General features: G+C 43.9%; 1 protein-coding gene across 9 annotated transcripts in view; it reads right to left on the bottom strand.

Moving 5' to 3' along the window:
* HIVEP2 (HIVEP zinc finger 2) overlaps window positions 1-17,717 on the bottom strand; it is a 137,369-nt gene extending 119,652 nt beyond the window's left edge. For 6 of the 9 annotated variants that reach the window (XM_068184749.1, XM_068184746.1, XM_068184752.1 and 3 more), the window contains exon 1: window positions 16,962-17,717. The gene's annotated coding sequence lies outside the window, so the exon portion shown is untranslated. Of the gene's footprint in view, window positions 1-14,553; window positions 15,927-16,961 lie in introns of those variants that run through there. The other 3 variants (XM_068184750.1, XM_068184751.1, XM_068184757.1) reach the window with 1 other exon arrangement.
* Between the last annotated feature and the right edge of the window lie 896 nt (window positions 17,718-18,613).

Here is an 18,613-nt window from a genome sequence, read left to right as displayed (position 1 = left end):
TCAAATTTGCCTCTGTCTTTCTGAATCAGGTAAGGTCTCACCTTAAGGAAAACAGTGAGGATGCAGGAGTTGGATAGTGGCATATGGATGTCCAACATTTGGCAACTGATTGTCAGCCAGGCTGTCCATCTAAATATAAGAAAATCAGTATAGCAGGCAAGCACAGGGGGAATCTGGATTGCAGTCCTACCCACCATTACTACATTCTTAAGCTAAATATTAGAAAGACATTTTAAATGGAAAGCATTGACAAGAATCCAAATGAGATTCTTGTCAAAATTTCAGGAGGTTTCAGAGTCTCCACCAGCCACTAGAAACTTTAAAGTGCAGTTTGAAAAACTACCTGTAGGAAATGCTTTGGTCATAGCTGATCCTCTCCTAGGACAGAGGGATGCACAGGCTTACAGTACACTCTCACTCATGAGACACATTCTAGACCCATTTTTGATAGTCTCTGAACAACGTCTTAAAACACAGTGATAAATGCAGTCATTCCACAAAAAGCATGTCCCAGCAAACATTGAATGTGACAGCTTGGGTAGCAGTGCTCCACTTGATAGAAGTTGTTTTTCAAATAGAGGTACTTAACAAACCTCAGTGAAATAGGTTACAAGGAGTTTTGAAAATGCTTTTCTGAATTCTCATACCATCATCACTAGCTGAAGAGAGTATTTTTGCCTTATTTCTGCAATAACCACCCTGTGGCCACACTGGGAACTGAAGCCAGTTTTCAGCCCTAGTAATTCAGCATAATAGAGCTGAAACTAGAGAATCACCAGACTGTATCTTAGATATATTGTACCTTTCATGGGACGTAAGCAGTGTCACTAGCTAACCAAAACTGATCATTTTACTAAAATAAGGTCAGATATAGTATTTTAATTATTTATAAACTAAACATTTTGGATATATTTTCAAACACATTATAAGGATACAAGCTAGTTTGGTTGTTTTCTACCCTTTCCTTTAGAGGTAAAATTTTGAAAGTTAGATCATCTCTAGGATTCACTGCCAGGTAGCATGAAAAAACCTCTACTGCTTCTTGTTCTGACATTAGCTTGAAAACCTAATCCTGAAGGTTGTCAACCTGGCACTAATAATCAGGACTCTTTTCAGTATAAAAAATCATATAAATTAGTCTTTGGTGTTGACAGTGATTTTCAGTACACAGGCTTCGACTGCAGCGAAGACAGTTTGGATTAGCCCAGTCAGAGTAAAGTGATCAGAATCTCGCCCTTAAAATTGTGGTTGCTGGAACAGAATCCAGCCCATATTATACAGAGCAGTGGGTATAAGCAGTGACAATCTCCCGAGAGAAGGAAAAAGGGGGTGAACCTTCAAAAGTACTGAAAGAAAGTTCCCACTGTGCACAGCATCCTAACCAACACATATAAGAGCTATCTGACTTCCTGAAATCCAGCCACTTGGTACCACACTCGCTCATAACAAACTTGGCCAGCTATTTTAGACCCATGTCCAAGAATGAAGGAAATGCACCAACAGTTTGTAGTTCTGACCATACTGAGACAGCTGGCGCATGGCACAGCAGCAGCACTGCTGTGGCCAGGCTGCATAACCACCAGGCACCACCATGCCACAACAGGCTTTTGCCACACATCTATGGCTGCCTGTTGCAATACAATGTCTGCTAAAGAACACAGAATATAACAAGCAACAGCAGGAGATTCACACACCCATCCATGCCCTGAAAGTTAATTTTCATGTAATTACATTTTACTGTCCCATTAGTTGACAAAGAGTATTAAGCCATCTCTGCCAGGTTTGAGGTGAGAAAGTGGAATATGCTCTCTGCAATATCCAAATACGACCCTAATATTTTTAAAAGAGCTGTATCTGTTGTACTGGGTTTTATTCATTAAAAGATTGAAACTTACAGCAAAGAGACAGATGCAAACTGTGACCTGGTCCCACTGACAGTGCCCTGGCTATGCTGATGAAAACATTTGCCTTTCCACTCCAGAACAGATACTGGTTGTGGTAGGTACAAATACATGTGGAAAACAACTCTTAAAGTTAGCTACTTACAAAGTATCTAACACCTTTACTGATCCCCACAAACTCAGTTACATTTTTAGCCTTTACAACCCATCCATGCAATACTTTTAACAAAGCCATTATAGTGTATTACTTGGAAAGTCAAATTATGTACAAGGTTTTTATAATTCCTTCACTTCCATTTGAAGGGAAATGCAAGTGGAAAAGCCATTATCTTGAAATTTTTTGTTGTTGAATTGTCAGATCACTAAGGGAATTCTCTCAAACAATCCTATAAGCAGATAATTAAAATATCCTGCACCAATTTTAAAAAGAAAACAAGGCAAACAAAGATAACAAAGTCCAAGCTGTCAAAACACCTGATAGCAGGTCATTATTTATCTTCAAAATATGTGTGGCAAAAAACAAAAGTGGGGGCAGGGAGGGCTTTTTTTTTTTTTTTTTTTTTTCACTGTAACCTGATGTTCAGCCTAAATACAGCAGTACAGAATGCAGGAGAGTCTGCCCATTGCTGAAGGGCACAATCCAATCACCAATGCAGTGGCAGCAACTAGAAATTCCCAAAGTATTCCCCACCATTTTGTCTCCTCATTTACTGCTCTCAGCTGCCCCATGCCATGCTCTCCTGCCCCAGCAGGACACTGCCACCAGCCCCGGTCTCTCCTGCCAGGTACCTGAGGGGATCTTCAGGCATAGGGACAAGCAGTCTCCCTCCCATTCAGAAGCTACTGGGAAAATGCTACATTGCCAAGAGGAATGTTTCAATTATATGGTAAGGATTTGGTTTAGGATGAAAACATTAAACTTGAAATGGGATGATCCCATATAGTGCAGATGTGTGTGAGTGTCCGTAGAGACAAAGTGTGGGAGCGTATTTGTGTCTGTGGTGTGTCTATACACATTTACATATACACCTGTGCACATATGAGTGAGTGTACATTAAACTTGAAATGGGATGATCCCATATAGTGACGATGTATGTGACTGTCCGTAGAGACAAAGTGTGGGAGCGTATTTGTGTCTGTGGTGTGTCTATACACATTTACATACACACTTGTGCACATATGAGTGTACAGATACAAAACAATATGTAGACATCTAAATATATAATTATATATATATTCACATTAGAAGTTTATATATAAAGTGATTTGGCTAAGTGGTACCAAAACCCTGAGATTGTAACTATCTTTTATAAGCAATGGTTTATGGAGATTCTTTGGGCAAAACAGATTAGGTCCTGGAAGCTAAGTGGGGGAAAAAGGCAAATCCTTATTTTGTGGTACCAAGTATTTCTATTTTATTTCAAAAGTCTAATCAAGACAAAACAGACCTGAAACCCATGTTTAAGAACCTGAAGTTTTCAACAATAAGTAATCTAATTTCTAGAAACCAAAAGCAATTGCTAAAATACTTATTTAAACTGCTTTCATGGAAACAAAGAAAAAACACTTTTCAAATCTTAAAAATATCAAATCAACTTGACTGCTTCGGTATCCCATTAATTCAACAGATCCTAGGCAACAATAATATTTAGAATAATATTTTTCTTATGGGAATAGCATTTTCACTCAAATTGACCAGATGATATCAATTAAAAAACAAAGATTAGATACAGAAAACACATCTACTGACTTAAAAACTAAACGGTACTTCAGTGAGTATAAAGCTTGTTTAAGAAGATACTGACTTTTTCTTTTAAAGGTCTTCTTACTTCTAAGGGGAAAATGCTTTTTTCCCCTTGCAGTATTTTGAACTAATTTCCATCCAAATGATGAAAATCTGTTCCCTAAAACTTCAGAGAGCACACCCTACTCAGTGCAAAACACTGCACTCCTACACAAATATAAAGTTGAATATACCCAAGGCAAACCCGGTACTGATTCCAAGTTCTGCACTTGGCCTATATCTATATGTACACCTCAAAAAAAGAAGAGGAAGATGAAGAGCAACATAAATAAATACAAACCAGTGATACAAAAATACAGTAACTTTCTACGCAATATACCATCTGTTCCTCCAGAAAACCATGCTGCATCAAGCCACAGGGGCTACAGCTAAGAAAAGCCCTTGTAGAAGAGCCAAGTTCTGTAATGAGCAGTTTCAGAAGCTGTGGAAAACTGCACCAGCCACCACAGTAAGGAGGCAGCCTGTGATACGCTCAGTGGGAATCGCCATCCCCCCATGCTGTGGGCTGGGGTTACCCGAGCTGCCACAAGGTCCTCACAGAGCTCCCCAAATGTTGCAAACCCAGGGTCAGATGTTCACAGCGTACCAGAAAAGCTGGGCCATGCTGCGGAGCAAGCGCCAGTTGTTTGAGGATGTGGTGTTTTGCTATGGGTTTTTACGGGAAGGTTTTGTCTCCGGAGCTACAGACACAGTAAACTGGATTTCCCCATCTACTCCACAGACCACACCTCCACTGCTGCTGCTCCCTTCTCTTGTACTGTGGATCTAGGATCAGCAAACAGAAATAGCTTCCAGAACATGGGAACAGGCACCCTAGTACACTTGCTGCCCCTGAGGCATATGAAAAGTAGGAGCTGCTGCTGCATGCCAGGTGCTTGCTCACTGTTGTGTGCCTTACAGCAAATAAAGTGAGCATCTTCCAGCCACTTGGGCAAAAAGGCAGGCAGGAGAGACCCAGATCAAAGAAGTTCTAAGGGGTCCTCTGTTATGGTTAAGAAGGCCAAGTAAGGTGTGCAGCCCTCTCCTTCCAGCTGGCAAAGTCTCAGGTACTCAGGATTATGTAGTAAGAATTTCCTTCTGCTGCTTCTATTGTTATTCATTACGTGTGTGTTAAAAAACTTATCCGGCCTTTCCAGACTTTGGTTGCGTTATCACACCAAACACAGGCTTTAGGGCAAGGTCTGAGTTTTGTAAACCATGCTTACAGAGAATCTGCTTGTGTTCCCTGTCACCAACCCCAGAACCCTGGGCAATTAGGAGACTGTACCCAGACTGGAGGGAATTTGTCAGCCAACACATTATCACAGCTCTCATTAATAAAATAATAAACTGTAAAATTACAGTGGGTTGTACACATACCTTAGGGTATGCAATAAGGCACAAATTTAGAAATGGAATATTTCCAACAACCAACAACTTAAACAGGCAAGGATCCTTATCAAACAATTAGGTTACACAAGAACTACTCCAATAACTGGCCCTTTTTGCCCAGGGTTATGCATTCTAGAATCATGCCATAAGCTTTCATTGAACTAGGCTTTTTCCTATTCCTTTTTTTTTTGATTGTACTGTTAAAAAAAAAAAAAAAAGCTCATCTCCTCTCTAATCCATCCATCAGATGAGGTGCAAGATTTTATTTTAAATTACATCCAAAAATGGGGAAGCGCAAAGAAAAACTCCATTATCAGGGATAACCTAATTCAGTTTGGCGCTCCTGGGCTACAGATGGAGAAGCAGATACATAGGGCAGGTGAAGTACACCAAAATGAAACATCACACTAGAACCGTGCAAACCCCTTTTATATATTGTTTTATCTTTCTTTTTATGCTGAACCATACCAGAAACAGACAAAAAAAAAAAACAGAAATCCTTTGAAATTATGCCACTTGAAATAAGCAGGCATCAGACCTCATCAAAAAAATAAAAATAAAACAGATCATCATACACAAACCGAAATTAAATGCAAGTATCTCACACCTTAATCATTCCAAAAACAGATAATGGGATTTCACTGGGGAGAGAAGCACACAGGACAAGACACAGCCCTGGCTCCAAGCAAGTTTCTTTTTCAGCTGGGTTATAACTACAAATAATAACTGAAAAAAAGCTGAAACCACAGGTCTAAGCCAGTCAGTTGCAATATTTTCACCTTCAACTCCATGCACCTTATATTCAAATCACAATGAAAGCACCTTAGTGTACATAATGTATAATTTTTTTTTTCTAAAATATCTTATACCATCTGGCAATTTAAAGATCATTTCTGTTGAGAGTGGCTTTCGTTGTAGGTCTTCTCTGCCTGAAGTATCCAGAGGCTGTTTCCATGTAGACAGTTTTTCCTACAGTCTCACCTAGTGTTACTATATTCAATGAAAAGCAAACCCTGCATGCTGAAGGTTTCCATTTATAGGCTGGAACAGTCACGAGGAGCACTATTTCAGCAGTACAAGTCCTATCTACAGCTGATGGCAAAATCCTGGCCTCATGAAAAAAAAATCAAAATCAGTAACTTCCCATTCTGCACTTTTATTAGTCAGGACAAAATCCAAAATGACAGAATTTTCATCATATTCACAAGAGACGAGGCAGTTCACATGATGTCACAACCCGTGCCAGGCACAGTTTGGTGTCATCTTCTCAGATTTGGGGCACTGATTAGAAAACCGTGAGATGAGGGCAAGACGGTTTTGTGTTGGCTCCTGAGAAAGTGAAGCTCCAGCAACAAGATCCATGCTGGCACGATCCAAGTGCTTTTTAGGACAGCTTTGATTTCCACCATCTATTTGCACAGGTATTCTCCTCAGGGACTGACTTTCTGGTCACTTTCCTACAAGCGAGAGAGCTGGCAGCATTAGCTCAGCTGCAGTGTGGAGGTGGGCGCCCCACCAGAGCAGCAAGGCTCAGTGAGCACCATGCTCAAGGCAAGTGTCAGGCACCAGTAATGACAGGGCCTGGGCAATGACCCTTCCACCTTCTGAGCAGACAGAGGGATGTGACTGCATCATCCTTCAGAAACATGGGGATGTAAGAGGAACTCAAAGTGCTTCTGCTTAAAGGCAAACATCTTTATGGGGTCCAACAAGACATGACCTTGGCTGAGTCAGTCACAAACGGCTAAATGGGGCCATGCTCACTTACTGATCCTGCTGCATGCTCCTAGCAGCAGAGCACCAGGAACAGTGGATAATATTTTAGAAAGATACCCTGGGCAGACTCTGATACACACACACCAAAGTGAGAACACTGCAGTTCCTCACACTGAGAACTAAGATATTTTTACATTTTCAACAAAATGTGGCTGTGTATATACATCTGTATAGACATTTGTGAAATAAATGCTAACAGTCATAAATAATTCAAATAAATTTATTTATTTACAATATTTTCTTTGATAGTTAACCAACAGCAGAAGTTGAACCTACATGGAAACCAGGACAAATCTTCCTCCCAGTGACAAACAAGCCAGACTTCCAACCATGAGCTCTCATGAAATTATTCCAGGTATATTGATACTGTTCTATGAAGAAGACAGGACATGACTAGAGGTAAAAGCTATGATCACATATACATACATGAGTCTAGATGTATATACTTAGACATGAATTCTTAAATATTTCTTCACACAATGTGGCAAACCCTCTCCATTTTCTGCTGTAATATGTTCATTTTTATGGGAAATCCTCAAAGCAGGAGCCAAAAAAATGCATTTTTGGCTGAGATAAAAAGACAAGTATAATCCCATCACCTGCATGAGACACTGAATTAGGCAAAGAAACTGAAACACAGCTCTCTGTTTTCTAGTGTGTGAATCTGTAAACAGCCATCAAATGTATATATTACACTTTTGGCTCGCCAGACAACCCACTTGACTGAGAAAAAGAGAGTCAAAATTAGTTTAATTTATTCCCCTGCTTGGTAGTTAAGTGGGTCAAACTATTGCCTGGGATTAAATGATACTGCAAAGAAATTAAATCTAAACCATGCAAATGTAAAAATAAATACCTTCAAACACTGAGCAAGATAAGAAGCATCATATTCTGTGTGCACTCTACCTGTGGAGACGTCAAAGTTGGAAGTTAGAGGATGTTACCACTGTATCCTTGAATGCGCCTTCCACAGAATCTTAGTTACTTAGCAACACATGCTTGTATGACTTGAGACTGGACAGGGATTCTAAAGACTGTATTACTAGAATTCTGTAGGTTAAAGGGACACTTGATCTGATAAAAATAACTTCCTGTAGGCAATTACAATCCACTGTCAGTCACATTCAAGATCTTATTGATCTTCCCCTCAAAGCCTCATCCTCAACCAGCATACATCCAAAATTGTGTATTTAACACCCCTGTTTTCTTCTGTAATTAATAAGGTTGTGAGTGAGAAAGAAAATTAAAAGGTTTCTCTCATATTCACTCCATTTGTGGAAAATAAGCTACAATGAAGTTTTGAAGAGGTGTGCATAAGGGAACTGCATCGTCCCATGTGTCTTTCTCTTTCCCAGATGCACAGGGTGATCTGGGGAGCAAGGGAAGGGAAGTCAGGGTACATCTACTGCAAGGTACTTCACTGTTCCTACAGAAGAATGAGCAAAGACCCCAGACACACTACTATAAAGCATCACACAGAGAACATACACCAAAACAAAAGCAAACGTTCTTCCTGTGCACTCATCTTTTACAAGTGAATGTGTCCAGTCCAGCCTCCCATCATGGAGGGTTTGGGTCTATCACCCCTGCATGAGGAAATCTGTACAACCCAGAAGCAAAACAAGCATTTCTAAGTGACATGTAAACACATCCTGTCCTTGCTCCAAAAGAAAAATTTGGAAGACCTGATATGTTTCCATTCCCTTCTCTGTTACTTTCTAACCTCTCCTTCAAGTCTGTTCATAAAGGTAAGATACAGAGTGGTTGAATTTTTCCCATGAAGAGATCACTAATTTAATAGAATCACTGAACAACTATATGAGCTGAGCTAAAAAACAAAGCAGAGAAAATGAACGTATTGTATCTCATCCTTTTGCCTCCCCACATTTCACAGACCAAAGGCCTGTCAGACCAAAGAAAGGTGCTGTCATACTACTGTATATCAGCTCCAATTTACAACCTCACTTGTTTAGAAAGAGAATAGCTGACTCAAAATTGCCCTACTGATTACTCCAAATCATGTAGTGGGTTTACTTACGTGTGGCTGACTAAAAAGTTCTTCACCAATAATTAACATTACTCACTACAATGAATTAAGTCAAAGATGAGCACAAATTGTGTGTTTATTTAGTAATCAGGTAAATCAGAGATAAAAAATATATGACATATCAAACATGACTGGACCAACTTCACTGTCCTCTTGATCCCAATATTTTCCATCATAAAAACCAACTGCAGAGGTAGCAACACTGTATTTGGTATCACTCTAAAACAAATACCTTTCTGTCAGTTTGTATTTCACTAACATAATTTCCTCCTAAGCGTATTATATAAACGACTCTTACACTTACCACAGATTTCTTCAGATGTATCAGTAACATCTTGCTAAGCATGTATCAAAATTCAACTGTACCTCACAAATTAAATACATGCAGCTTATCCATTATTTAAACCTTAAGAAATCAAATATTCTAGCCAAGCAGCTCTGTGAAAATATTCACTAACTTTTAAAGGCATTTGTTACTATTGTAGGACCAAGCATAAAATAATGGAACAGACCGAAAGTTTTGTTTGACATGAATTTACTAAGAATATTGGAAGAAATTCAATTCACATAGCTTTGAAGAGATTTTAAAGCAAAATCGCTTTGTTCAAAGAGCCTAGTAGTATAGCCTCACCTGGTGACCAAAACAGATTATCAAGACAGCAGGAAGATGTCCAACTTTATAGTCTCATAGTTGATAGTTTAATCCTGTTTTTACCAAACTGTAGATACTTTTATTGACCTACACAGGATGGGGAATCTGGCTGTAGGAGTCTCATTATGAAAGTCCTGCCAAAGATAAATGCCTTTTTCACTAAAGAACTATTTTACTTCAGACAAATACACTTAAAAGGCTTTTCATAAACAGTTTCAGAAATTGCATTCATAAACATAACCGATTTTAAATGGGAAAAAGTAAAAATTTGTCCATTTCCATTGTTACAGAAGACCATGAATAGTACTTGATTTTCTTTTCTAAAACATTAACAAAGCAGTTTTAGAAATTCAACTCCCAAGATGAATCAGTGTTTCACAGGTGTCACACAGGACTCAGTTGAACACTGTCAGCATGCAGAGGTGTCAGTGAACCACGGGCCTGCACGACGCTCTAGGGCGTCTCTTTCATTGCTGATGCTTGTGTAGAAAGACAGAAAATCACATCCAGTCCTCAGTAAAACTGACAACAGTTAAGAGCAAATATATATTATTTTTCAGCTAACTGAACTATTTATTTTAGCTGTCTTTGAGAGACAAGCAACATAAAACTCCACATACTTCTAGAACTTTTGTAAGCACGCTACACACAAAATTAACTACACTGACCTGTGAAGATTGGTAATAGATGCCAGGAATTTACGTCTCTGTTGAATACTGATTTTGGCCTAAACTAAATAGTTTTTGCTCTAACTAAATAGTGTCACATCTTGTTGTCAAGGAAGGGTAACCTCAGTTATTATTTCATACTATTCTTTCCTGACACACTACACTTGTTTTGTTTTAATGCAAGCCACAAACACAAAATACATAAATACAGAGAACTGGAACTTTTATCTTACTTAAACAAACAAAAACGACAAAAAAACATACCAACAAAAAAAACCATACTCCACTGTCTAATAAGACTAATTTTGATAACCCTGATCCTGTGCCATTATATTTTTTAACTTAGAGCTCTTTTCTACCTAAGCACAGACGTTGGTCTATGGAAAACCTTCTACATAAATAATATTATTTTAAAAAATCCTCTGATGTTTTATCATGTCTTACACTGTGCAGTTGGAATTTTCATTCAGCTTTTTACATTTCTTTAGCAATACTATTCTCTGTAGCCACAAAAGTCTAAACTTCATCATAAATTACAGAAAACAACTTGGAAATTTTCTGCTTCATTTTTTATGAGTATTTTCTTATGAAGAGGGTCAAACTCTACTTTATTGTATTACTTTTAAAATGTCACCTGACACTGATTTCAATTCCTGTTTGCTCCTCTAGTTTTCACTGCTCTATTAAACTGAACTATACATGCAAATTACCTAACTGCTTTTCTTTGTATGGAATTTCCAATAAACTACTACCTGAAGAAATTTCCTGTAGCAGTCAAACCTTGAATTTCTCCTGTATGACACAACAGCAATTAAGCTATGCCTTTCAAAAAATACTGTACCTCCTTTTCCCCCCACTTTTTTGCAATTTGCATAAATCAAAGGTTTTAGCTAGAGCTGCAGCAGTTTATTACGACTTACTTAAGTTGCAATTAAGTGAACCTCCACATTTAAGAACGGAGGTATTCTTTACTGTTCTTTTTTGGGTGTGCAGGATCAAATTTATTGTACATCTGCATTTTTCAGACTCTGTAACTGTATTAGGGCAGAACTATTAACTAACAGGAAAAAAAAAGACAAAACAAGAAAATTTTCTGTAAAACACAAATTGAGGTGCAACAAAACAAACCCATGTGTACATGAAGTGGCCATAAACTCATTACCTACTACATTATTACATTGCTTGTGGTTACCATGTCATATTTAGGAAGAACTTTTCTGCTGAGACCAAGTTTACACTGACAGCGATAGAATGTGCATAAACAAACCCAGAAAAAGGGGATATTATCACTATACAAGCTGGTCATATCAGTATAATCATGTACCTGGGGAATTTACATCAGATAATTAAAACCATATTTATGGACTGTATTATTTAAGAAAACCACTCAAGTGGTACATTTTTGGGTAGGTATGCCCTGAGACTCCCATCCAGAGAAAGTGAAGGGGAAAAAAAAAAAAGCATGCACAGGTTTTTACTTATTCAAGTAAAAGGCAATATCCAAGTTCAAAAAACAGTAAAAGAGACACATCCAGGGCAGAACAAGGAAATACAGAAACATAAGCAATACTGCGACCAAAACCAGAGTGCTCCACACCCCATTGCTGGCATACAGAGAACAGAGTGACCATTTTGGAGATGTACAGAATGTGCCTGAAAGACAAATTAAAAGCACCCAAAATCCACAATACTTCCTCAGAGCAAGAAGAAGCTTTTATGTTTAGACCATATCAATGATGGCAAGAATTTAATCACAAGACAATAAAAAAGGCAAGCAATTCCTGACAGACAAAATTGCATATGGTACTTAATGTCTTATTATTATACACTGGGGACTTTGAAACACTGTATAAGATTTTTTTCCCCTGTCTATATCCTCCTGCACCTTTTCCATGCTTATAGCTTTGGGAAAGAGAGTTCTCAGGGACAAACCTTACTAGGGACAACCTACTACAAATGAGTAGGGAGGGTAAAGCCAATTGTTTAATCTATGAACAAACCAGAATGGTGAAATAAAATGTCCATGGTACCTCACACTTTCTATTTTAGTTAAAAAAAAAAAAAATTTAAACCCCAGATGTTTCCAGATATTAACATATTCTTTAATTTCACTTACGATTTCTTGAAGTCTAAACAGGGGCTTGCTATTTGGTTGTCATGGAAAAACTTCCAATATTTCTATTTACAGTGGATTTTTTCTCTCAGGCTGTCAGACCAGCATTTTCACAAGTCCTAATTTCACTTAAAAATTAAAAATATGGCCACAATGAACTGCTTCTTAATATTTCCTGCTGAAATAGGGGAGTCGTTGCAAAGTCTTATAAAATTTTTAAGCACCCAGAAGAGAAACAAGGCTGTACAAACTGCTATTTCCCATCAGAACAGCCCAATCAGCTTGAAACTTTCATTGTTCTATCATAATTCTGGGCTGCTTTATTTAAATGTAGCAGCCCAAATTACTGACTATGTGAAAAATACTATTCTCTATTTTCCATCTAGCTTACACTTCCCCTTGCTGTTTCTTCACTTTTTATCAACTGCTAGATATTCTATTGAAGGGAAAAAAAACAACAACAAAAAACCAAAACACCCAACCAACCAAAAAAAAAAAACCCTCAAACAAATGGTTAAACTACAGAAGAAAGCCAAGTAATTTAAAAAATATTTAATCTGTAACATACTACTTCAGAGATGCTGTTTAAGAAATCTTGAAAAAAAAAAACTGCCTCTTTAAAAAAAAAAAAGAATTTTTAAAGCAGTTTCCTCATAACTTATCGGACCTTTTTCAAATAACAAAGGTATGCAGCCTCTGCACTCAACACTCCTGTTCAACTCCCAAAAGTATTAACAATTAACTCTTCCTGAAGCCTTTAACCCGCAATAATAATAATAATTACGCATTCCTCCTGCTTGGAGGACCAATAATTTAAAACCACATACTGACAGTCTGAGGTAAAACGGATAAAAATATTTTCTCTTTACCCTGTGTGAAGACCACTGACATGAAGAACCAACTTTTCATGGGCCTGATTTGTGATGGGACCTAAGACAAAGGAAGTCAGTACTCAGCTCTGGCAATTTACCCGCAATCCTTAGGCAGAATCAACTACAAGCAGGTAGTACTTGCTGAGCTGTACAGATAACTATCGATATAACCAACCACAGCTTATTATAAACCCCAGCACACTCAAATTTGAAGGATGGCAAGCCATATTTCATAATCCAAGTCACATTACTGTGACTTATACATTACTATGACTTGTATACAGGAACACTCTTAAATAGCAAGCATTCTTCTCTTTGATGGGTAAGTATTGCAGTACTTCACTAAGTAAACCACTTCTGCGAGGCACACAGCTCCTATATTCCCACTACCTTACCCAATATGGTTAAATTACAAAAGCAGTAACAGAAACTGCCCCTGCTGCTGACCAAAAATGATGAGCAGAGGGACATACAAAATGGTACTCATTACTTTCACTTCTGTTTAAATTCAATTCACCTTTATTTTTTTTTAAAGCACCTAAACAAATGAATAAGCAAAGAAGTTCGGCAAAATGCTCAACAATAAATGACCTGCTTTAAAAATGTCCAGCTTAGTTACAAACATGCAGACCAGGGTCATAAATTTGCTCACGCAACTGAGTACAGCCAATGGTATTAGAAATAGTTAAAAGTCAAAAAAGAATAGCCTTGTAGGGTGCCACCACATAAACTAAACATGATATACTGCCAAACACTCAAGTAGACACATGTACCATTATTCAGCTAGGACCACATGAATGCATATGGCTCTCTGTTTTGTCTTCATAGTAACAAGAAGGTTTGTAAACAGATCTCACATATGAGGCAATCTAGTCACTTGAGAATCTAATAATCTGCCTTTATAAAGAAGCATTCTGCACTGTTGCCACACAATTGGACTTAGATACACAATTAAAAGTCCTCTACATTTGTGCTTTGGGACAAGTGCTGCTCGATTCTATCCTAATCCATAGCAGTGAGATTTTAAGAAGCCACCTCAGTCAGGACGTATAGAACTGCTATGTCTAACAGCCATTGGAAAATAAGATCCACACAACAGACTACAAAACGTTTAAAATGCGGATTGTTCAATCAACAAAAGAAATGACACACTGATTTCGTATTGTATCACTGCCACTTTTGCACAGCTGAAAACCACAGTAATCTTCAATACACTTGCAGATGACAGTAGTAACTTATTAAAACTCACATGAAAAAAACTTCTCAGCCTATTCTACAACACTTAATTTTTTTGAGGAATGAGACAAAGCAAAAAAAAAAAAATTAATAAAGTTTCAGATAATCCATACCTGAAGTTTCAGAAATATCTCCTGAGTGGAAGGATCAGGAAAGATTTAACATCTAAGTGTAAATAAATATAAACCCCAGGATACACTGCACCTACCTAAATATACTCACGTGCTGTAAATCTAACAGGCAGAGACTCTCCTATCTTTGAAAAACAGATGCATTTTTTTAGCATGTCTGTATATCATCTTCACTACCAAAATATTGAGGATTCCACACCATGTCCTGATAACCTGAGGATCAAATTCCTCTGGTAGTCAGTGGTAATCCACAACAACAACAGAACGTAAAACTGGGCCCACTGAATTTGTACCTCGTTAGACCAGTAGTTCCTTTTAATCTAGTAATTACTGCAATTACCCGGTGTCCCCAGAACTCCTGATGATGATGACCGGAGCCCCCTTGCGCTGGGAGCTGCACGAACACACGCCTGCACCCGCAGCTCCGGGAAGCAGAGAAATAGAGACCTAGCCAGCAATGCTTCTCTTTTACCACCCTGACCACTTTGTTTACTTCTTTCGTAACAGCTCTCTGTATAAACTCATTAGAAGGAAAAAATAAAGAAAAAGTGACACCCTTGACTAAGCCAACATAAAATGCTTAGTGCCCCCTCTATTATTTAATAATGCACAAACCCACACAGATTTAATATTAAAGTAGGCATCACTTTAAAATGAGACAAGAGAAACTATTTAGCTAAATATTTCTGCTGAAACTCATTAATATTTCGATTACTTTAGTTTAAAAAGGTTTTTAATAATTATTGCCTAAAAACCCTCAACTCTTTAGTGTTTCAGCAGAAGTTTCATTTCTGCAAGTATCATAAAAAAAAACTAAAAAAAAAAAAAAAAAGTTTTATCATTAGTGCCAACTAATAAGAAAAACAGAACCCTTTTCCGGGAAATTAAGCTCTGAGAAGGTTTATCGTTGTCCTGGGGCGAGCCCCGGCCGCCTGCCCACGGAGACAAGATGTGCTGGCCGGCGGCCGGCCGGGACCCCGGGCCAGGCGTGCTGGGGCGGCGGGGCCTCCCACCGGCTTCCCCACCCGCGGGCCGGAGTTCTTGGGGACACCCACCACCCGGAGCCTGGACACCACCACCCTCCGTCCCCTCCGCCTCGGGCTCCCTCTCACGAGAGGAAGGCCATGCGGCGCGCCAGCCCCCGGCAGGAAGGTCGGGGCGGGCTGCGGGGCATGACCCGGGATAACCCGGGGCTTTCCCCCGCCTCCCCCGCGCCGCTTGACCCCGACGTCGGGGACACGGCGGGGCCACGGCGGGGTAGCTCGCCGCCCCTGCCCGCCTCCCGGCGCGGAGCCGGCGTGCGGTGGTGTATCCTATGCGATATCCTATGCGACAGGCGCTGATGTGCCGCTTACATAATCCCCGCCGGCCGCACACATACCCCGCATTACATAAGGGATCGTGCCCCCGCCGGCCCCCGCGGCAGCCCCGCCGGCAGGCGGGGGGACAGAGGGAGGGAGAAAGGGAGGGACCCGGCGGCGGCCCCGGCCGAGCCCCTCGTTAACCCCCTTCCTGTGGCGTTTACACGTCATGGAACATTCCCGGAACGGGCCAACGTCCCACCCACTTCAGGGAACAGTCACCGCGGCGCAGCGCGCACACGCACTCTCGCACACGCACCCCGGCGCGGTGCCGGGTGTCCCCGCACACACACGCACTTCCCCCGTGTCCGGCAACCCGGCGGGGACGCGCTGGCAGCCGGGGCACATCCCCTCCCTCCGCTACCTCCAGCGCCCTGCCCACCGCCGCGCCGGGTGGCCCCGGGCGCCCCCCCCCCCGCCTTGGTGCCCCCCCCATCCGCTCCCGGGGCGCCGGAGGCCGCGATGAGTGCCCCGTCGGGCCGGCCCCCCCGCGGGCGCCTCTCCCCGGCGGTGACCATGCCCATTCCCCGCCGCAGGAGGGGATTACGCAAGGCAGCCTTCTCCTCATCTGCATACACTTACAAGCCGGGTATTCCCCACATTTCCTAACGGCGTGTCACCGACAAAGGCCTGTCCCCGCCGTGTCCCCCTCCTGCGCCGGCTCAGCGGGAAGGGCCGCCGGCCGTGGTGCCCCGGGGACGGTGCCGGTGCCTGCCGGCGCCCGGAGCCGCCGCCACAGAGGTGACTTACCGGTCCGGCGGTTTTACAGCCCCGCCGGCTTCCCCCGCCGGCGCCCTCCCGCCGCCTTGCCCTCCATCTACCCCCGCAGCCCCGGGCGGCACTCGGAGCGCCAGCCACAGACCCCCCCCGCTCCGCTGAGCGCCCTGCCTGCCACGGCCCGACCCCAGCCCCGCGGCGCCCCGCACCCGAGCCCCGCCGCCCCGGCGCGGCTGTCAGCTGGTGCCGGTGACAGGGAATGAGCGGCGGGCAGGGAGGAGGGGGCTGCCCGCAGCAGCCGGTGCTGCTCACCTGGGAAATCACCGAGGAGGAAGGAGGGAAGCCCTCCCGGTGCCCTTGTTGTTGTTGTTGCTGCTGCTGATCCCGCCGGGCGCTCGTGTTGCTCCTTTGCTAAGGGCTCGCCCGGAGTGAGGCGGCTCGCGGTGCTTCTTTATATATAAAGACAGACAGAGATATTCCAGCGGCCAAGGGGCGCCCGCTTCACGCGTTTATCTTAAGGCAGGTCATTCCTCTCCCTCTTTTTGGAAAGGCTCATCACCATCTCCCTGACAGTGGCGGAGGGGCTGGTGTTGCACGGGGGAGAGGCGGAGGCCCAGGAGCCGCAGCCCGCCCTGGCCGCGGCGGGAGGGAGCGCTCCGCGCTGCAGGCGGCTCCGCCGGGCTATTCCTGGCACCACTTCCCAGAACAGAAGTTACAGGGCGGCGAGCGCGGAGCGAGCGCGGGGAGCGCGCCGCCCGTGACGTCACCGGGTCCCCCCGCGCGGCGGCAGGAGCGCTCCCGGGCGCGGTGCTGGGCGCTGCCCGCCCTGGGAGCTGTGCGGGGCGGGAGCCGCGGGAGCTCCGCGCCGGGGAGGGCGCGCACCGAGGAGGCAGGGCCTCGCAGGGCGAAGCCGCGGCCTCTCCCCGCCGGCGGAGATCGCCGCTCCCCTCCCCCTCCCCGCCGAGGGAACTCCCAGGAGAGCCAGTCCCGACTTGCCGTGCGCAAGCCGCGCGTCCTCCCGGCCTGAGAATTTCCTCCGAGGACGCGGGATCCTCCTGCCCCCTCCCCTCCCTCCGCTTCCTTTCTCTCCCTCCCCCGGCCCCTCCACCCCTTCGCTCTCGCCTGGCCGAGATCACGTTATCTGTCAAGGAGAACAATACACCGCCGGGGCTCCCCGTGCCGGCCGCCGGTCCCGGCTTCACAGCCGAACGCGGGTCTCCCCCGGGCGGCGACCACCCCGACCCCCGCTCACCCCTCAGCACGTGGCCCCGGAGGAGGGGCGCGCATCAGGCCGGCCCGGCGGGGCTCGCCGCCGCCCCGGAGGGCAGGGAGCCCGCCGCGCCGCCCCGGGCTGTGCCGCAGACATACGCATTTATTGCAACTCCCGCTCGCCGCCAGCGCCGCGGCCGAGCGGAGCGAAGCGCCGGCCCCGGGAGCAACCCGGGAGGGCGGGCGGGGGACGCGGGCGGCCGTCGCGCCGGGTAACGGGGCTCGCACTCCCCCGCCGCCGCTCACGGGGCTGCCCGCGGCCAATGGGGACCCGCAGCGCCCGGGGCGGTGTTCGGCCGGGCCCGGGCCGGCGGCGGGGTCGCTCTCTCGGAGTAGCCCTCCGCCCCGGGACAGAGAGGCGCTGCAGGGGAAATACCCTCCCGGCCGGGCGAGGCGGAGCTCGTGCTTCCTTGAGACATCCCACCGCCCTTCCGCGGTGGTCGGGAACCCACCAGGGATTTTCGGAACCTTCGCCGAAGCAGGACCCGGCCGTGGTCCCGCACCGACACACGCCCCGGGTCCTGCCGCTCACACTGTCTTTGAATTTGTGAAGCCTGAGCGCGATTCCGGGGAACAGCGTTTGTATTCCTGAGATTTGCCACGGCTGCTCGGAGAGTGAAGCTCAACCGGCTGATTCCCTCTCCCGGCCGCTCCGGCAGTGCGGGGGTCCCTTGCCTGGCCTCGCCTAGTTTGGC

The sequence above is a fragment of the Anomalospiza imberbis genome, chromosome 3 (genome assembly GCF_031753505.1).
Source record: "Anomalospiza imberbis isolate Cuckoo-Finch-1a 21T00152 chromosome 3, ASM3175350v1, whole genome shotgun sequence".
Lineage (NCBI taxonomy): Eukaryota > Metazoa > Chordata > Aves > Passeriformes > Viduidae > Anomalospiza > Anomalospiza imberbis.
Note: the sequence above shows the minus strand (reverse complement) of the source record. Positions and strands in the feature narration are given on the sequence as shown.